We start from the raw sequence: 19,790 nt of genomic DNA on the forward strand, positions 1-19,790 counted from the left end.
GAGCTTTAGCTAACTCAAAATGTTACGTGGTATTTTTATTACACTTCTTTCCCAGGATTGATGATAATATTGTTTAATTAAGAGTTTTCATTATTATTTTTATTATTACTATTATTATTGCTATAATTATTATGGCTTTGGAATGGTTTGTTTTCATGACAATTAATTAAATTTCCCTGTTGATTGATGTTGAAAGTATTTTTACAACTGTGAGTGTATCTAAAAACAAACTTCAGCCATAGGTAGCTCTCTTGATTGCTGTTGTCTGAAACTTCAGTTCTTCTGAGTTTGGGTTGGGTTTTTTCTGGTAATCCTTATGTCACAGTCACTTGTGCAGCCCCCCTAATAACAACATGTATTCTTCTGTTTTCCCTGACTTTGGATTTGAAGGTCATTCACTCTGTTATTAACTCTGTTATTCACTCTGTCATAACTTACTTAACAGCAGCTACAGATTTGTTCTTCCCACATCTGATCTTTCTGACAGATGTGAATGTCAAGACAAGGTGTCTAATTTTCTCTCATGTATTGTAATGGATTGCATTTGCTTCTGTAACACCTTTAAAAGATATATCTACGATAGAAGTTTCATAATGTCATCATGGGCCTTACTTTGCATTCAGTTCACACCCATGCTGATCCTTTAGGACATAGTACTGCAAGGTGCTGAGCAGACCCAGAGAGATACTGAGCAATGTCAATTCTCATAGAAACTGGTGATGTTAAGGGCAGTTTGCTACCCAAGGAGACCTTTCGTATTTCAGAGTTAGTTAATCCATTTGTCTAGTAAAATAAGTGGATAAGACTGTTGAGGAAAGCATCCTACCTGCGGCTCCCCTGAGGTGTATCTCTGCTGCAGTCACCGGACTGCAGGCTGGCAGCTTTGGCACAAACCTCTGCATGGGCTGCAAAACCTGTCTCAGAGAAAGAACAGCACCTGCCAGCAGGGTTGACATGTTGGGCATGTGACAGAGTTTTCAGAAAACATCTGCCAAATCCAATCACTGGTAGAAGATAGTTTCTGAATCTGACAAAGCAGAGTCATGAACTGAACCCGAGCCTGTGGTGTGCTTGGGCCTGTTGGACTTGGGCCACGCTAAGTACATGCAGAAGTAAAAAATCTTCAGCCTGGGTCAGCAAAATTTCCTAGGTATTTAATCTTAAGATGCCCCATATGGTCTGTAACGTCCCGGTCTGCTGCCCCGGTCCCAAAGTAGGCAGTCACACCTGGATTCATAATTCCTCATCATGTACTTCGCTAAGCTTTGTTTCCCTGTACCCTCTCTACAGACGATGGAGAAAAATTGAAATCTCCCATTTCCAAATTGCCCTCGGAGGCTGTGCTGTATAAGTAAAACAAACTATATTAGGAAGCATTTCTAGGTGCTGCAGCTTGATCACCTATGCTGCTGATGTCTTAGGATGGGCCTGGCATAGTTTTGGCCAATGCTAATTGCTGCCTCCCACTCCTTACCCTTCCATGTCCCCAACAACTTCTGGGCATAGGTCAAGCATCGACACAATCAATAGGTGATTTCCGAAGGGTAGTTCAGGTGTGACCCTGTTGTGGATGGTGAGAGCATTTAGCAGTGTGGCTGCAGGCCATTCTCTGTCAGCCAGCAGCAGTTACAGACAAGGATTGCGAGTATATTTTATATACTGAGGGAGATGGCTTTTCATTCTAACACAAAGCACAGGTGGAAGAAGTAACACCAACTTTTAGTTATGAGTGTTATAATTCCAGCATCCATACAGGAAGGAAGAGCCCTGGCATCTAGTTTCTTCTGAGCATTTGGTTTCCAAACCTGTTCTCATGTTTCCTTGGAGGCTCTTCTAATTGCCAGACTATTGACATAGCTTGGGTTGAGAGCAAAGCTATTTGTCACTTAACTTAAATCCAAGTCACATGAATTCAAGCAATGGGGATAGTAGCTAGTGATGTCCTGTGTTCTGGTCCTGACTGTAGAGGTTACATTTGGATGGTGTAGAGACCTTCTCTAGCCAAGGAAGTCTTCATTTCTCAAGCCAGAGAATCAGTTTTCACTGAGAAGAGGTTGAACTCAGACTACAGAAAGCCATATCCCCTGTGAGCACTGAACTTCATGGCCAAATGTAGCCACAGATACTTTCAGGTGCTGTCAAGCCACCCTGACCTTCTGAATCGTGCTTAGATGGAGATAGCAAATGTATGCAACTGAGTCAGACACCCCATGTTCAGCATTTCCCAAGCTCGTGCAATATTGTAGATTTCTTTCACTTAAACCTTTGTTCCTGACAGCAACCCTTATCTTTGCAAAATATCTAATTTATCTCCAGAGACTACTAATAAACTTGTTAATATTCAGATAACATTTTGAATCCTGCTGTGCTCTTTTACATCAAAGAAGGTTAACTCTCCAATGTATGACCTCATTAGTTTTGTCAGTTTTAAGTATATGCCCAGCCTTATTCTTGGCTTTGGGAAAAGCTGAGCAACATTTGCAGAATCATGTTTAATGAAGTTTTGGCATTTAAGGGTACAACAAATGCAAATATCATAGCATGAAAGTAATATTTACATGTTATAGGAGGCAAATCCTGAAATATATTTAAATATAATAGTATGACACTGGGGTCTGTCCTTCAAGTTTACCGATATTTGCCAAACGTCTGAGAAAAGAAGAGAAAAAAAAAAGAAATTTTAAAAAAAATGAAGAAAGGAAAGGAAAGGAAAAGATAAAAGAAATGAAAAGAAGAGAAAAGAAGAGAAAAGAAGAGAAGAGAAAAGAAGAGAAAAGAAAAGAAAAGAAAAGAAAAGAAAAGAAAAGAAAAGAAAAGAAAAGAAAAGAAAAGAAAAGAAAAGAGAAAAAAGAAAAAAGAAAAAAGAAAAGAAACCAAAAAAAGAGAAAGGCGAGAAGGAAAAAAAGAAAAGAGAAAGACAGTTGTAATATACGGGAATGTAATTTTGAACATTTGAATGAAAATGGTGTATTTTTGCACCTGAACTATAGAACCTAGTCTGTCTGTTTGGGTACTTATTTTCTACTATTGATTTTTACTTTGTAAAAAAATCTTGTGTACAGCAGAAATGCAGAACAAATGCAGGAAAAGGCAAATGAATTCATGTGAATAGCGTATCCAGCCTGTCCTAGATGCTAAGGGTACATGTACAGCTTCCTCATAATATAAGTATTTGTAATTACAATATAATGAATAATTATAAGAGTATAATGTAATATGACAATACTACAACATATATACAGGGGAGCTTCTTTTTAAACCCAGGCAATTAGTGATATATAAAGCATAAAGGAGATAAAGGTTTGAATTCACCAGACATTTTAGGCTGGCTCCTGGGTTACTTATTTTTTTTTTTTTACTCTTACAATAGCATTTGAAATCCCATTGTACTCTAGTTCAAAGTCAGATTAGTGCTGCTGTATATAAGCACATTCCTCTCACCACTTTTGAATATGCGGTCAGCCAATTTTGTTGAGGGCAAGGGTCTGAGGAAGGATAAGCAGGAGTGCTCAGATGACCTTCTCTATACGTTCATACATTCTCTAGAGCATGTCACTGCTTATTTGTCTCAGTCACATTGCTCAGATGCAGTATCTTCTTTTCCCACTGTAGCATGAGAGAATACAGATATCAGGACTGCTGGCCATGGTCATTGTTCCAGTCATGGAAATTCACAGTTTGCACCTGTGCTTGAACACCGGCAGGACTTAGGGTGATCTGGCAGTTTTCAGCTCCCTGCTGTGATTTATTTTCATGTTCACAATCCAAGTGTGTGTATGTGTATGCTTGTGTGTGTGCGTGCACCTGCCTGTCCATGATGGTGGGACAGCTAATGGACTGCTGTTTGGGAATGACTGCTCAGGCTTAGCTTGCACAGCCATCCTAGCTAAAGATAACATTTAGTTCTCATACTGCCTGCATGTCCCACATACATTTTCAAGTGTCAGGCTCGATTGCTGTCTTTCTCTCCACCTTTCCTACTCTCTGGTGCATGGAGCTGACACCATGAAATGGATTTTTCTTCCATTTGAATTATACTGATTTCTTAAATCCTGGCCTGGAGGCAGAATGACAGCATGAATTCCTGCCTTTTCCACTTGGCTCTTAGATGTAGTGCTCAGGACAACACTATATGTTAAGCAGTTAAGCATGACCAGAAGCATGACCAGACTCTCCACTATGGCCAGCTCTTCCCTTCATCTTATTTTCCTTTAATAGTCTTATAAAACTTTACTACTGTTTCTTGTGCCCATTCAGTACTTGTGGCTTTGTGTCCTGAGCCACTGCTCTGATCATCTTGGTTATCAAGAGCACAGAGGGCGGCCATGCTGCAGAGCTTTTGCCAAGCCAGCTATACTGATTGAGGGCAGGAAAAGTTCACCCCACCAAACTGAAATCATGATGTTCCCAAAGCTCCCATGAACTTCTGGTTGTTTGTTTTCTTAGCTTATGTCAGAGTCATAAAAAGGCAGAAAAGCTTCTGCTGGCCTTGGATGGGTGCTGGGGATGGAGTGTGGATGCAATTGTGGTTGCAGAGCCTTCGCCGCTGAAACTCTGTCATGTGGACAGAGCTTTTGAATAAAATCCAGAAACAGGACAGATGCTCTTAGGGCAGAGGTAAGCACCAGATTCAAAACTGCAACTTGAAGTCCTCTCCCCTTCCTCCACCCAAATGACAGCTGCTTAGTCTTGAGTCAAAAAACACGTGTTTTGTTTCATTTTTTAACTCCAAGTCTCTCTAGTTCCTAGAGTTACATGACGAGACTGCACTAACCATGACATAGCTAGGTTCAGTGCCTAGATTGGGTCCATGTCCAGCAAGGATCTATCAGAAGGAGAGATCTTCTCACAGCATCCCTAAGACACAGCAGAGGGATTGGCCTGCTTTAAAAACAGAGTTATGACAGCTGCTTTCTTTTGAGGATAAGGCTAGAGAGAAGACTGCTCTCCCTTTGAGAAACTAGCCTACTAAACGTTTACCAAGGAAGTGGGAGAACCATCTCTGCTGAGGATGCCCGGTAACCTACATCGTTCTAGAAAGATATCCTTAGTACTGTGCTACAAGTCATTTAAATTAATGAAGGGCACTTTCTACATTCCCTGTTAATGGTAGGTCATGGTACAAAAAAGATGTCAAGATTCATTGGGCCAAAGAGAGAGAAGAAGAACATTCACAAGGGAGCACGATAGCCGGGCAATTTACTGGTCCTTGCTTCAAGAACTGGTTATTTTGTCAAAGACATCATGGACATTATAGAGGAAGAATGTTACAGACCATCTGATCAAACAAAGGAACTGGGTGATGCTTTTGAGCAGGGGATTGAACTTTAAAGTTCAGTTAGTAAAAAGTCAGAAGCCTATTGAATTCTGCCAGGTGCAAAGAAGAGTTTTAAGGAAGGTATTTTTGTCCTTTGGTACCAATCTTCCACCTAAATCCCACTAAATGGACCAATTTTTATTTTATTTTTTTGACTCTGGTTCTTGTCCTGAAGCAGCTGAAGAAGATACATGGAGCAGCTGGATTTTTTTTAGAAGTATTTTGTCAATAACATAAAGAGTATTTTGCCTGTGATTATTTTGGGGCTCTATGGATTATCAGTGCTACCTTTATGCTGAGCCAAAGTCCATTCTTAGGAGGCCTTCAAGCCATCCAGTGCTTCAGGTCTTCTGTTGCAGGTATTAATTTTAAGTGAACCCTTCCTCTAAATATAGCACAGCCACACAGCAGTTCTCTGAGCTCTGTATTAAACATTGTGTAAAATCCTGCTTGTCTCTGTAGTAACATAGCTACCAGGAAACTCAGGGGACAACCATGTCAGACCTGTGAACATTTCAAAAATTGAAAAACAGTGTGCTCTGAGGAGCCTGCAGAAAATCTTGCCCTTGGATTCAGCTGATGTTACCATGTCAGCATGAATCACTTCGGGGAGGAGGGAATAGCAATGCTACTCTATTTCTAAACACTCTCCTTTACATTAGTTTAGTTTAGGCAGCATAGTTCCATTTCAATCTATGCAGTGTTATGCTGTTGGCATGTTACTTTCACTATTCGCTTAAAAATAGAGAATATAAAACAGAGAATGTAAACTGCAGCAAGGGTGACAGATGGAATTTTTCCTCTTACGTAAAAAATGCAAAGTAATGAATATGTATGCAATCGCTTTTTTTTACTGCATGGCAATACAATGAATAGGTCTTTGTGCCTCTATCCCAGCCCGTGTAATGCTACAACCACATGAAGATTCTCGTATAAATCATAATGGCACAGAAGAATCTAATTTCTTCTCATTACCAAATGGGAAGGATGCCCCTTCTTGCAGGGGGTGGCAAAAAAATTTTTTAAAAAATCCTATAGATGTTTAATTAAAAATATTAAAAGCATATTTTTGTAGACCAAAACCAAGAATGCCAGAATAAAAACAAGTAGCCTAGGAAGGAAACACAGTGCACTTTGAACAAATGATCAGTTCTTCTGCAGCAGTGATCATCCAGATAGCTGAAGGACTTGTGTTAAGCCTGTGTCTGCATCTCTTTATAGCTGTTTTCTGTATTAATTTACAAAACCTGTGAAAGAAAATGTAAAAATCATATGTCTAGTTAATCGCACGAACTGTAAGATTCACATTCTGCAATATTTGCCCAGCAAATTAGGGTCTTATTTTGTAAACAGCTGACAGAAATGACATGCAACGAAGTGTTTGATCAAGTAGTTTGAACAGTCAAATACAGTGAAAAGTTCATTAAATAGATCTTTGATGAAAATATGTGTTGTCAGAACAAAGCCTTCAAGCCAGGGCATATCATTGAATACCTCTGAAGCACCACTGTACTTACCACCTATTCAAAATAAGAAGTAAAATATGCAGAAGTGAATTTTCACTTGAGTCTAGTGAGACAAGCATCAATCTATTTGTTACTTTTGGATGATTTGAATGGGAATGATTTTATTGTCCCTATAAAAATATCTTCAGAAGGCAGCAATTCCTAAACCATTGATCCAAACAAGATTCAGTAACTGAGTAAACAGTAGTTCCTACTATATTCTGTGCAATATCTAAGCATGGCTCAGGAGTGCTGTTGGAAAAGCTGTACTCCAAATGCTTTGTGGACTAAATTCCCTGTGCCTACCTTGCACTGCCTGTGAACCCACAAACCTAATGTCCAATAGGTTGCTTGAAAGCAAATGTAGCAGGTTCTTATCTAACATTTAAATCATGAGACTGACTAAACGTTACAATTTCCACTCCCTGGCCAATTTCTGTTTGTCAGGTTACTGTATGTATGCATTTCTTTTAGAACCTACTGTTCACTATTTGGTTAAGTCATAATTGCTAAGCAAATACATCCTTTCAGTCACTATAATACAGAGCTATTGTTTTGAAGATTTGTGCTGCTTTATTTACAAATTCAAGATGATTTAATCTGCTGTCTTCTCCAGCAACACAGTGGACTTTGCCAATCATCATACTAAATTTGCTTAAGAGATAAGAGGTAATATGAGCTCGTTCAGCTTTGCCATGTATCATGCAGTAGCAGCGAGCGTCCTGTTTGGTATGCAACAAAATTAAATGTTGTCCTTGAGGAGTTTACGTATTGCTTATTTGCATTCTCCTGTTATGATAGGAAAATTGCTGCACCTTGTAAGCCTGATCTCCACAGTCCTGTACCAAAGACGTGTTTGTTTACTGTATTTTCAAATAGAAGAGATACATTTCAGACGGTAAAGACCTTGTAAATATGTTTGCCTTTAACCGAACAAAATCGGTGGTACCGTGATACGTACCTGAGGGGCCGAACGCTGGGAGCGCTCTGCAGGTCAGAGGGCTGCGGAGAGCCAGCACTGCGCGGGCCCCGCGCCTTCGCCGCCGCCGCCATTTCCCCGCAGGAGGGCCGCGGCGGGCTGCTGCTGGCAGCGGGCCGGAGCCCTCCCAAAACGACGTCGAAGGGGTGAAGAGCTGCAGGAGGCAGCAGGCCCGGTCTGCTCCTCCTCAGCAAAGGTGAGGCCAGGAGCCAAGGCCGGCAGCAAGGCCGGCGGGGGAGGACCCTCGCCTGGGGGGCCGCGGCAAGGAGCGAGGAGAGGTTTGGGTGGCAGACGGGGCCAGCCCCGAGCCCGGCGGTCGCCGGAGAGGTGGTGAGGCACCACGGAGGTCAACCCAAGAAATCAAGCGTCGGCGAGGGCCGTGGCCGGGCACGGATGTATCCGCAAGGCAGCCGAAGGCACGGGCCCGGCTCCAGCTCAGCTGCTGGGTGAAGGGAGACGGCAGCTCCCCTTTCGTCGCGCTCGGCCGGGCCGCGCCGCCTCGGAGGCGGCCCTCCTCTCTGGCTGCAGCGCCTCTCCATGCTCTCGGGGCCCTGGGAAAGAGGAGGAACAAAGACCGCTGAGGCTGCCGTGAAGTGCTGTGGTTGCCCTCTGTTTTGGAGCATCCCGGAACGATTCCCACAACGTTTTCACGGGAAAGTAGCGTGGGTGCTAAAGAAGTATCGTGCTCTTCAGCCTCTGCTCAGTGCCATGCCTGCACAAAGCTGTAAAGCCAATGATGGCACGAATCTCTACCTGTACGTAGAGCTACGGACGTCTATAACCATTTCCAAGCCCGCATTTAATTGTTATTTTAAAAGCTCCTTGACTATTTGAGTCACTTTGCTTTTAGCAAATCAGAAGTTAAACGCACACTGTGCTTTGTTGGCTTTGCAAGCACAACCCATATAGCGCTAATACAGTATGCAAATACCATTTACTGAAAGCATGATTTTAAAGTATTCTTTATACTGTGTCAACACTGAGGTCTGCACGTATTTTGTACACAGGCAGATTTGTAGCTTTATATAATTTACCCTAGTTTCATACAACATTAATTTGTTGATTAAAATCAGGGGGAAATGAGTAGAGAATTGCACAATCATTAGTTTATTGAATGTTTTAAGAAAAATGACTATTATAGGGAATTATGTAGAAATACTGGGAAACGTTCAAATCTACAGGGGAAAAAAAAACCCAAACACAAAAACAAACAAAAGACCTGAAAAGCAGCAAGAAAATTAATATGAAGACATGAATCCATGTTGTTTTAAAACTTCTGTTTCCCCAAGTGAACCACAGAAAGAGCATAAAGGGCAGAGTTTGCATACATGAAGACCCTTCCATTACAATGCCCTATTCAAAAGCTTGTTTGCAGTTTCTTAAGAGAGAATTTGGCCTTTTCACAAAGGTGCTGGCTGAGCATCACCCTCTATTATTGAAGAATATGTATAATGTACCATCAAATAGCAGCAGGCACATAAAATTAAAGAAAAACAGCCCTGCATTTTTAACCTTAGCCATAGATTTTCTTCCTCCTTTGTACTTCCTGATGAACAAGATAGAGATTTTTAAGTACTTAAAATAATTTTAAGTGCTCCTGGAATATTGAGGGTCAATTTTTCTGATAATGTTTGCCTAAGTTATTGAGCAGATACCCTGGTCAATAATATCTAGAGGCTGTTACTGGAAATTAGCCCCTGTCACACCTGTGCCAAGTCAGCATGACAAACAGTATTAAAAAATAAGTACTGAAGCAATCTACATGGATGTGTTTTAATCTGCTGAACACTGTTTAATCTGCTGGACACTCTCAGAAAATATTACAATCAAATACCTTTAAGTAATAAGGGGAAAAATAAAAGGAGTTTCTAGAAGTATGCAAATTCTTCCAAGTAAAATACTGGCATATCTTTGTCTTTTCTTGGTAAAGGGTTTGCAAACTTCGAACAAAAATGGAAAAAAAAAAAAAAGTATTAATTACTTCTGCTATCTGGCCTAAGGAAGTAGAAAGGCCACAGATAAAGCTATGTGACAAACTCTACCCAGATAGAGTCAGAAGAGATTTATCAGATATTTAGCAGGGAAGGATGGGATCATCACCACACTTCACAACTTAGGACAAGAGAAGAGTCCCTGTTTCCTTTACACATTCACTGCTCAGTCTTGTTCAAACACGTCCTCTGAAGCCAGAATATTGGGAACTATTTACCCCATATCCCCTCCTGTCACTACGCGGGACAGGAGTGACACAAAGAGCTCTGCTCTTCTTCATGGGTGTGCTGGCTGTGAAGGAAGGTAATGAGGCTGCTGCACTGCAAGAGCTGAATATGCTTATTGCCTCCTCCACCTCCTCAAAATAGAAGCAGAGGTGCAATTAATAATCAATAATCTGTTTTCTGGCTCTCCGGGACAGTGCAGATGTGCAGTGGTTTTTTTGCTATAGGTATGTTGTAAAATTACAATCTACTCTTCCTCAACATTCAGAAATGTCCAGAATGGAAGCCCATATGGCACCTACATTATCAGCTTTTTTTTTTTTTTTATGTGAAGATTTTCTTCAAGTGCCTGCTTACCCCAGCCACCCGTAGGTGTAGTTAGTTGACTCAGACTTTCACACAAGATTACAATCATGAAATTTGCTGAATTTTATATGATAGATCCTAGCTTTTAGGCAGAAATTCCCTCAAAACTGATTACAAAAAATAATATGCATGGCCCATATTTAGACCTCCTGATTGATGTCATTCACCCATCTTGTGTTTTCTCCATAAGATGTCAACACAGAGCTGCCATCCCTCAGAAGGGTGCACTTCACTGTCAGGCCACCCATTTTACAGATATGCTAAGCATAGCCCTGAACCAGGGTCAAAGTCTAACAGTAGTTTATATTATATGTCCTATTTTACACCCCTGAAAACCACCTTGTTTTTAAAAAGTGGTGTGTTTACAATGGAGACAGAAGAGAATGTTCCTTCAAAACGTTAAGAAAATTTGTCATAATGTTTTTGAGTTACAGCCTGCAAACTTACCCTGTTCTGAAATCTGAACATTTGCATTTTTTTTCTTTTTTTTCCTTATTGCCTCAATGCCTTCTTGCTAACAACTTTGCACAAAAGTTAAAACTCCTGGGATTCTTAGACACTAGCCATGTTTTCAGCTCAAATTCTTCATTTTGATCATTTCTTCTGGTGAATTGTTTTAGCTCCCAATTCTGTGAGAACTAAGTAAAAAATTATAATTTCACTTATAGCAAGAGCTTAATGGAGGGTTACTATCAACTTTGCTGTAAGCAGTACCAGTCCTGCTACAATAGGATTGGTTTGCAGTTTTATTTCATGGGTAAATTGGAGCTCCATGTGGCACACATAGCTTCTGTATGGCTTCTTAAAAAATAAAGAAAAAAAGCCCTGAAACTATATCTTACTTTTTGTCTCCCAAGATTAAAACTAGTGAGATCTTAAGCCAAGAATAGTTAATTTTCTTTCTCAAGGATGATAGATATATGCTATGGACCAGCATCAGAGTTGGCAGCTGTACCTTTCTAGTTCTGTAGGTATCTATTTTTTCAGGTGTATTGGCAGCACTGAGAAACAGATGGAAGTGTCTGGATGAGAGAGGAAATGTCAGCTCAAACTGGGGCTCTCACTGATTCATCACAATTTTTGTGTGACTAAGATTATGAAAAACAGTGATTTTTCTCCTGCCACATGAAATAAAGTCATTGTTGATATCTTCTTTTCAAGAAGAATATTATTATTACAGGATGGTGCCAGTACACCATTTGAAAGAATAACAAGCTTTACTTTAAGAAAAGACTGGTCATTTTTTTCTAAATGTTGTGTCCTAATTGGTACATAATTAATTCAAGGACAACCTAAAGGTGTGTGTTACATCTGAGCGCAGATTTGATCATCCTAATGATCGTTTCTGGTTTCATATATATATACCCATCCATACTGCTAGACCCAGCAAATTCATAAAGGCTCCTTCAGGTTGGAGGGCCTATACTTCATCTAGTTTTACAAGGCCTGAGGATAAATCTCAAACTTATAAAACAAACTGGGAACCAATATATAAACTGGGATTTATAAAACTGTCAGGGTGAATTGATCATTAATGGTATTTTTTCTAAAATACAAGTACTATCTGAATGCAATTCATAGACAGTATGTCATATGAAAAGGTATATTAACACAATTAAAATCTAATTAATTACAATTCAGTTTCATTAAAATCTAATTACTCATCTAGATTTATGTAACTGGGACCTGAAATTAATGATGGAGGTTTGTTTCTGTCACATATTTGCTACCCTCAACTGGAGCTACTTCAGTCACAACAGCAAGGCAGCCAGGATTTCAGGTTTTTTTCACAGATTCACCTGTCTCTGAGTCCATGAGAACTATTGCTATACCTTCCTTCCACTTATAATGTTACTTCCCAGATATGATCTGTGTTTTTCAGTGTGACTGATGTGATCTCATTAACAGTCAGAGCTTCTTCATGCATTAGTTTTTCCCTGTTTCCAAAGCTCAAATTCATTTTTTTCCCTTCTTTATGCCACGTTTCTTTCCATGAATCCTTCTAAAGTTATGAATAGACTTTTGGAAGTGCTTAGGCAGTAGCAGCTGTTGTAGAAATGCTTTCAGAGCTGCTGGATACTGAGCACTTCCAAGCTATTTCATCTAGATGCTTAAAAAGGAAGAGAGCCACCTGAAAGATTCATCAGAGGCTGTGGTAGTTTTGCCCTCAGTCTGTTTCACAGCCTGGCCAGGGGCAATGATGCTCCATTGCCAGAAACACAGGAACAGCAGTACATCTTCTGTTACTACGTGTTTGTATTTAACATCTGTTACTCTTTTATGTGAAAGATTCTTTTCAGTTTCCTTCATTTCAACAGAAATATGAACAAACAAACAAAAAGAAAACCTCTTTGGACATCTCTATCAATTTTACCAAATTCCATTCATATGGAAAAATTCTCATAGAGAAGATTATAGCTGTTTCCCAGTCAGACAAGGGCTAAGTCATTCCTCATTAAACGACTGTCTAGGTTGGATTAGGCACTTCTTTAATCTCAGGTGTATTTTTTCCAATGGCATAGGACTCCCCAGAAGAAATCTGAACAATATTAGCAACTCTGCTTTTAGCTTTCTTTGCATAAATGGGCAAAGAGATAAAGCTGATGAGCTGAGATCCTTTTAGTTTCACAGGTTAGTCAGTAATCCCTATGTTATCACATGCAAGCACAGCAAGTTTATGAAGGTAGATAAAAGCAGTGTACTGAGGTTTTGTTGTTTCTCCCACCTCCTCAGCCAGGAGCATTCACAAACCACCACTCTTACCAGCACTGGAAGTGTGCCCTACCTGATTTCCTTCCTCTCTCACAGTACAGAAGCTAGACTGAACAAAGCACTGCTAAGAATGTAATACAGATCATTCCTCCTTGGGCACAGATGCAGACTACACATTCAAGCAGTCTTTTCCATCTCTAATATTCCTTAAACAGATTCTACTTAAAAGCATCAGCCGGTAAATTAGGAACACAATACTTTACCTTACCTTATGCCTATATGGGGTAGCTAGTACAGAATAAGTTAGGATGTGAATTTAAAAAAAGAGAAAGCATTATCTCTTAATATACTTCCAGTTCAGAGTTCGAAATACAGTTTTAGCATGGAAGGAGAGTATCAAAACTGGTAGATAGATCTGAGCTGAGCATCATTAGCTAAAAGCAGGACAGCTTCATTTGACCAGGGTGCTAATAAAAAGCTTTGTGTTGTATACATTGTTCTTGACCTTAATTTTCTTGGGTCTTATATGTGCCATGGAAGTCTGCATTTCTCCCAGTCTTTCTTATGGGAGTTTTCCATAAAAGCAAAAGGGAATCAGCAGATCAGGTTCTTCTGCAATCTGTCATATGACACAAGTGCACTTTACCTTTCCAAGAATTAGTATTCTCACTGCTAAAACCAAATAACAATACTCTGTGTCATTCTCCTTGGAGATCTCCAGAGGAGGACCAGCCATAGAAATCCTAGGAGCAATTGTTGGTGTCTGCAAGTGGATCCCCAGAAAATAGTCCTTGAATCATACAGATTAGGTAGATATTGCACCATTTAAGCACTTTGTCCTCTTGTATAGTGTTATGTGTCATGTTTCATCACTCTCTGCTTTTTCTATATGATGTCCTCATGCTAGATAAAGTCCAATGGTAAAAAAGATTGTTTCATTCAAGTTTCAGCAAAGGAAGAGGGAAGAATCTCATGGCATTGACACTGCACTATCTCCAATAACCGTTTTGTATAATAGAAAAATTCTGCTTTCACAGAACATTTCTTCATGTCCCATCCCCGGTGTTGCATTGGCTGTTTCCAGTCCCTTTGAGCTACCTAAATTGTTAATGCACCTACAACACAACTCATTCTTTACAGAAAGTTCATGTCCAAAAAGTAACATTGAAGAGGGAAAATCTGCTGAAATAATTTTCCCTACTCTGACAAGCTGAGAGAAGAACCTCTGATCAGTTCTTTAAAGTGCATCCTCCATGGGAAAAGGCTTGGAGAGCAGAGGAATCTAGCTGGCATTCATTGTCCTTGCTTTAAACAGTTCAAAAACACCGCCATAGAAAGATTCTGAACTGGCAAATGAATAGAGCTAATATTGGGGCAGAAACAACATTTTAAAAAATCCCAAACAACTTTTAATTGCAATTTCTTGGGGGTTTAATTGGAATTAAATATTTAGTTAAATAAATTTAATTATTTTATTATTATTATTACTATTGAATTTTTCATTATCTTGGTAGATACAATTAACTTACTCTTTTTTTTAAACCCCTTTTTCCTAACAGTCATTACCACCAAGTGAGCTCACAAATGGAGGACAGCAATCAGCCTTTACATGGGATGAACTGACAACTGTCAGTGAGTCTGCTACCAAGGCAGAATTAGAGAGTTCTCAGGAAAGGAGGCATGTGCTTCCCATCCCAGTGAAAGGGCTGTTTGGGGGAGTGGCGACACTAAATGCCGTCTCACTAGAGAATAATCTTTTCTGGCAGGCAATAATCAAAACCCTTTGGCAAGCAGCGAGAAGGATGTTTAAATGACTTCTGACTTGGAGAATCAGCCTGCTCATGACTAATCTATTTCCAGAGAAGAAGCTACAAGGGGACTCAAAAGCAAACACCCCACAAATGCTCTGTGTGAGTTTCAGGTAGAAACAGAGTTCTGTGAAGTCTGTGAAAATGCCATATAGGCAGATTCAGGAGTATTTTAAAATAAGAAAATACAGGGGGTTAGCAAAAAGGAGTTAGTCAGTCAAGATAAGAAAGTTTGCACTATCCTTATCCTATGTCTTGATGTAACATTCTTTGCATTTCACACTTCAGAGTGAGTTATGTAACAGTTACCATCATTTTAGAGATGCTCGGAAAGCACTAATATATGAGAGTTTTAGTGGAAGGGCCTCCCATTCTTACATGCATACAGAAAGAACCAACTTCCAGCACACTTTCTGCATGAAAATCACCTTGATTAAATGTGTAGTCATAATTGCGTATAGATCAAAGTGCTAATCATCTTGGCTGACAGCACCAGTGATGCAAAGCACTAATATTCTACCCACTATTCCCTTTGAAAAATGCCCTCTCTGACTGTGAAACACAGACATGCTTTGCATTCACCAGTTTAATGTGTTTGGAGGTTCATAAAGCTGAGCTTCTATCTTACAAGTTTTTCTTGGCAGATATCTATCAATCAGCATCTTTTCATTAAGGTGGCAGCCGCTGTAAGAACCATTTAATCTCTGAGCAGTTCTGTCCTAGGGGAAGTTGTCCTTCAGTATGGGTCCTTGTAGAGGTCCCTGTACCAAAAGGTCCTTGTAAAAGAGCTCACAGCCCAAAGCTCTAATTCTATAATGATCTCTCTGTCTAAAGATCCCTGAACCAGTGAAGAATTTATTATGTTGGCCTATCCCCATAAGGAGGTTTCAGGAAAATGGGAAGCAATGATGAATTAAGCAATCTGGGATGCAGAGCAACAGTCAGTGATAGAAAAAAAAGGAACATACTTTTACATGTTTGTATTGGGTTTGTGTGGCAATGTTTTTGTAGCGGGGGCGTGGATTATAGGGGTGGCTTCTGTGAGAAGCTGCTGGAAGCTTCCCCCATGTCCAACAGAGACAATATCAGCCGGCTCTAAGACGGACCCACTGCTCACCAAAGCCGAGCCAATCAGTGATAGTGGTAGCGCCTTTGTGATAACATATTTAAGAAGGAAAAAAAGTTGCAGGGCACACAGAAATGGCAGCCAGAGAGAGGAGTGAGAAGATGTGAGAGCACCAGCCCTGCAGCCCCCCAGGTCAGTGCAGAAGGAGGGCAGGAGCTGCTCCAGGCGCCGGAGCAGAGATTCCCCTGCAGCCCGTGGGGAAGACCATGGTGAGGCAGGCTGTCCCCCTGCAGCCCAGGGAGGTCCACGGGGGAGCAGATATCCACCTGCAGCCCGGGGAGGACCCCACGCCAGAGCAGGGGGATGCCCGAAGGAGGCTGTGACCCCGTGGGAAGCCCACGCTGGAGCAGGTTTTCTGGCAGGACTTGCGACCCCGCAGGGGACCCACGCTGGAGCAGGTTTGCCTGAAGGACTGCATGCTGTGGAAGGGACCCACGCTGGAGCAGTTCATGAAGAACTGCAGCCCGTGGGAAGGACTCCCATTGGAGAAGTTTTTGGAGGACTGTCTCCTATGGGAGGGACCCCACACTGGAGCAGGGGAAGAGCATGAGGAGTCCTGCCCCTGAGGAGGAAGGAGCGGCAGAGACAACGTGTGATGAACTGACCCCAACCCCCATTCCCCATCCCCCTGCACCACTGCGGGGGGTAGGTAGAGAATCCGGGAGCGAAGCTGTGCCCAGGAAGAAGGGAGGGGTGGGGGGAAGGTGTTTTAAGATTTGGGTTTATTTAACATTATCTTACTCTGATTTTGATTGGTAATAAATTAAATTAACTTTCCCCAGGTCGAGTCTGTTTTGCCTGTGACAGTAATTGGTGAGTGATGTCTCCCTGTCCTTCTCTTGACTCACGAGCCCTTTGTTATATTTTCTCTCCCCTGTCCAGCTGAGGCAGGGGGGGAGTGATAGAACAGCTTTGGTGGGCACCTGGTGTCCAGCCAGGGTTAACCCACCACAATGTTTAAAGTGAAAAAAAGGGGACTAACTGCTCTTAGATATGTTCATGTAAATGAGACAGAGTCAATGATAAACTGGCAGGCATACTGGAGGATTATGGTATTTTTCACTACTCTGTTCTTTCAAGGACTGGGTTTCTAAACAAACAAGTTTAAAAACCATAACAGTAAATCAGACATCAGCAAAGCTCTGAGCTTCTTGAAGACACTGCCATGACCAGGCCTGTGGGCTTTGTTAGCTTGAATTCTTGTTTACAGGTATTTCCTGCCAAAAAGTTGAAAGGTGTTTCCAGAGCAAAGAACAAGCCAGAAGAAAATAAACCCATGAAAATGTTAGAAGACTGTGAAGATGGGAAGATTGCTATGTATTCATTAATGATCTAATTATCAGGATCATGAATGGCCGTATTGGGGCTATTTAGCGTATGTTTTAATAATAGGGAATGAAGAAGGAAGTAGTACCGCTAGAGCCACAGCTGTCCAAAGATATGAGTAAGACTAGTTTGTATTAAAGAAATAATATCTTTTATTAGACCAGCTGACAGAGCTAGAAAAAACACAGTCTCTTCTCCAGATTGGAAGCAGGAGCAGAAAATTTTCAAATTGGATGCTGGGTAAGAACAAGTGGTTTCTGCTAAACTTCTGCTAAACTTCTCATATGCTAATTGGTATGACCAAATTCTGATAAGCACATGTGGATCAGTGCAGGCAGTTTGCAAGAGAATAGGTGCTAGTGTCATTAGGTCCCAGTCTTGGAGAAGAGCAGTATTTCTTAATACTGCCTAAAACCTGTGAAACATTAAGGAATTACTTCAGGATCAGAAGAGAAGGAAGAAATCTTATTTTTTGCATCAACAAAACAATATCTCTGTGGGTCTATGTTGGGTCTATGACTTTAAGTATTTGGTAGAGTTATGAGTTTTAGTTCCCAAGTTTGTCTTTTGAAAGTATTTTATAGGTCTCCTCTGAATATCAGGACTGAATTGTCAAAGGTGAAGTAGCTGCTCTCTGAAAAAAGTTTTTCCCAGTGGTAGCTGTATATTTATGTCCTGCATCGATTGCATGTGTGAATTCATTTTAGTACACAGCAGGTGTGGTTTTTTATCCAAGTAATTTCAAGGATGCCATTTTGTGCACTAGATGAAATTCTGGAATACACAGATGTTTATTGTGAGAATGAACACTTTGTTCTATGTTGCTATGCGTTATCAAATAGAATAACCGCTTGCCTCTAGAAAACCAGCACTCACAAAACCCTCTTAATCAATCTAAAGATGATGTTCACCAAAAAGGGTATTCTTCTAAGGAAATAAATCACACCTGAATATTGTTGTGACTTACTACAGTACAAACTAAACAAAATACAGCAAGAGAACCCACTGCCCATATGCTTCTGCACAGACCAAACATTTTGCTAAGCAAATTTCAGTGTATATTGGGTTTTAAAATGAAAGTATGCACTAGACTTGAGCTTGTCCTATACTGCAATCTATATAATCAAATCATTAAATGTGTACAACCTATTCTGAAAGACAACCCACCCAGAACCCTCTCTGCCTCTGTCACTGTCCCTACTCTCCTGAGCTTTCAAGTACTCTTCCACAGCTTATCAAAGTTCTCATCAAAAGCAACCTTTCCATAAACCAGCAGGCATCATACAAATGAAAAAGCTGTCAGCACAACTCCACAGGCACTGCAATAAATGTTTCACCGGACCCAGGCTAGGTCCCTCTACTTGATTAACTTTGACTCCAAGTTCTCCTTTTCCATACTGTTCTTCTTCCAGACAAACAGTCCACCCATGTTTACCCTTTCCCCAAAGGCCCCATTTTTGTTGACTCTTATTTGGTATGCATATGATCATCCTCAAAATTCCTAGCTCTGTCAGCAGTCCCATCAAACTAGTGTCTTCCTTGTATTATCTATACTTCTCATGTTAGTATCTTGTTTGCAGCATCCCATGAAAAAAAACATAGGAGCAAGAGGCTGTTGTGTAGCTCTGGCTACAGGCTTAGCAGATCAGTGAGGTGAAGGTGAGATGAATTGGGCTTTACAGTGTTTTGCTATGATGCATAAACAGTCACTGGAAAAAGATGTCCTGGGTGATCTAACATCCTTTTTATCCAGTGTTTCAGTGATCTTTTACCATGTATGGTTTACCTTTATTCTTATACAACACTTGATATCACATAGCTCCTTCAGTATGAACTCTTCTCAATATAACCATTTTAACTGGCATGCTGCTGAGCACATTTTGCCTCATAATGAAATAATGTGAAGAAAATTCTATTTTTGAGCTTCAATTCAATGAGAAGCATTAGAAGGATTATGAAAAGCCGCTTTCTTGCAGCAACAGCATGAAGAGAAAAATGTAACAGGGGTTTACTGGAATTGCAAATAAACTGAACTCAGATACAATTTAGGAGACCAAAATCAAGGAAGAAGACTGTTAAAAACACAGGAGCAACAAGGAGGGACCTTGCCTTAGTTGTTAATGCAATGCACAGAAGGCATCGAACAGGTAGGTTATCTAGAGACAACTTTATTAAACAACACAGACTAAAATGTTCCAACAGGAACTGTCCCATGCAAGTCACCTTCCTCTTTCAATTTCATCTATCTTGTATTACGTGATGTCCACAGAAGAGCAACGAAGTTGGTGAGGGGCCTGGAGCACAAGTCCTATGAGGAGCAGCTGAGAGAACTGGGATTGTTTAGCCTGGAGAAAAGGAGACTGAGGGGAGAACTTATCACTCCCTACAGCTACCTGAAAGGAGGTTGTAATGAGGTGGGGGTCCATCTCTTCTCC

The sequence above is a fragment of the Haliaeetus leucocephalus genome, unplaced genomic scaffold (genome assembly GCF_000737465.1).
Source record: "Haliaeetus leucocephalus isolate CR32 unplaced genomic scaffold, Haliaeetus_leucocephalus-4.0 Scaffold384, whole genome shotgun sequence".
NCBI lineage: Eukaryota > Metazoa > Chordata > Aves > Accipitriformes > Accipitridae > Haliaeetus > Haliaeetus leucocephalus.